At 36.1% G+C, this 2,279-nt stretch overlaps 1 non-coding gene across 1 annotated transcript; it reads right to left on the bottom strand.

Annotated features, from left to right (window-relative positions):
• Nucleotides 1–1,947: 1,947 nt before the first annotated feature.
• LOC112713972 (small nucleolar RNA R71) lies at nt 1,948–2,055 on the bottom strand. Its single transcript, XR_003158932.1, has one exon. It is a non-coding gene; the product is annotated as a small nucleolar RNA R71 (small nucleolar RNA).
• Between the last annotated feature and the right edge of the window lie 224 nt (nt 2,056–2,279).

The following is a 2,279-nucleotide window of genomic DNA, read 5'->3' as shown; positions in this document are numbered from 1 at the left end:
GTTGGAGCAGTGATCTGCTAAGGCTTGGCTGGCCATTGGCCATGTCTAGTGTTTTGGACCGAAGCTTTCCTTGAAAGCTTGGCTGGCTGTGAAGCCATGTCTAATTCCTGGACCGGAGTCTTAGACTAAACATTGCATGATTCCTGGAATTCTCATTAAGAATTTTGATATCTTTTTCCACTTAATTTTCGAAAATCATAAAAAAACCAAAAATATTTTGTGTTTCTTGTTGAGTCTAGTGTCTCATGTTAAGTTTGGTGTCAATTGCATGTTTCTGTTCTTATTGCATTCATGCATGTGTCTTCATTAATCTTCAAGTGTTCTTGATGATTTCATTGCTCTGATCTTTGAATTCTCTTGATTTGAGTGTTTAAGTGTCTCATATGCATTCTCATTAGTGTCAGTAGTATACAAACTGCTAAGTTTGGTGTCTTGCATGCATTGTTATTTGATTCTTGTTGCATTTTAATTTTTCCTTATTATTAAAAATCCAAAAATATTTTTAATTTGCATCTTCTCAAGTCAATAATACAGAGAATTGAAGATTCAGAACATACAGCAGAGGAATTACACAAAAAAAGCTGGGCGTTCAAAACGCCCAGTGAAGAAGGACAGACTGGCGTTTAAACGCCATCCAGGGTACCTGGTTGGGCGTTTAACGCCCAAAAGGGTATAGTTTTGGGCGTTAAACGCCAGAATGTGCACCATTCTGGGCGTTTAACACCAGGATGGCACAAGAGGGAAGATTTTGTTTTTAATGCAGATTTTTTTTCAGTTTTCAAAGTTGTTCAAAATCAAATCTTTTTCAAATCATATCTTTTCAATCATATGTTTTCAAAATCAATTTCTTTCTATTTTTAAAAATACTTGCTATCAATCAATGATTTGATTCAACATTTCAAGTATGTTGCCTTTTCTGTTGAGAAAGGTTTAATGTTTGAATCATATCTTTTCTTGTTAGCCAAGTCATTAATTTTCAAAATCAAATCTTTTTAAAATGTTTTTCAAATCATATCTTCTCAATCACACCTTTTTAAAACTAATCATATCTTCTTAACCACATCTTTTTCAAAATAGTTTTCAATCAAATCTTTTTGATTTCTAATTTCAAAATCTTTTTCAAAAATCACTTGATTTCTTTTCCACTTTCATTTTCGAAAATCAATTAGTGTTTTTCAAAAATGTTTTCAAAATCTTTTACTTAAATTTTCGAAAATTACTTCCCTTCTTCTCACATCCTTCTATTTATGGACTAACATTATTCCTTAATGCAAAATTCGAACTCCATCTTCTTTGATAAGTTTGAATTTTTCTGTCTTCTACTTTTCTTTTCCTCTGATACCTAAAGGAATCTCTATACTGTGACATAGAGGATTCCACATTTTCTTGTTCCCTTCTCTTTCTTATGAGCAGGAGCAAGGACAAAAGCATTCTTGTTGAGGCTGATCCTGAACCTGAAAGGACCTTGAAGAGAAAGCTAAGAGAAGCCAAAGCACAACTCTCTGTAGAGGACCTAACAGAAATCTTCAAAGAAGAAGAACCTATGGCAGCCGAAAACAACAACAACGCCAACAATGCAAGGAAGTGCTGGGTGACTTTACTGCACCTACTCCCGACTTTTATGGGAGAAGCATCTCTATCCCTGCCATTGGAGCAAACAACTTTGAGCTTAAGCCTCAATTAGTTTCTCTAATGCAACAGAATTGCAAGTTCCATGGACTTCCATTGGAAGATCCTCATCAGTTTTTAGCTGAATTCTTGCAAAGCTGTGACACTGTCAAGACTAATGGGGTTGACCCTGAGGTCTACAGACTTATGCTATTCCCTTTTGCTGTAAGAGACAGAGCTAGGACATGGTTGGACTCACAACCTAAAGAAAGCCTGGACTCTTGGGAAAAGCTAGTCAATGCCTTCTTGGCAAAGTTCTTTCCACCTCAAAAATTGAGTAAGCTTAGAGTGGAAGTCCAAACCTTCAGACAGAAGGAAGGAGAATCCCTCTATGAAGCTTGGGAAAGATACAAACAATTAATCAGAAAGTGTCCTTCTGATATGCTTTCTGAATGGAGCATCATAGGTATTTTCTATGATGGTCTCTCTGAACTGTCCAAGATGTCTTTGGATAGCTCTGCTGGAGGATCTCTTCATCTGAAGAAGACGCCTACAGAAGCTCAAGAACTGATTGAAATGGTTGCAAATAACCAATTCATGTACACTTCTGAAAGGAATCCTGTGAACAATGGGACTAGTCAGAAGAAAGAATTTCTTGAGATTGACACTCT

This window comes from Arachis hypogaea, chromosome 9, assembly GCF_003086295.3.
Source record: "Arachis hypogaea cultivar Tifrunner chromosome 9, arahy.Tifrunner.gnm2.J5K5, whole genome shotgun sequence".
Classification (NCBI taxonomy): Eukaryota; Viridiplantae; Streptophyta; class Magnoliopsida; order Fabales; family Fabaceae; genus Arachis; species Arachis hypogaea.
This window is presented reverse-complemented; position numbering and strand designations above follow the sequence as displayed.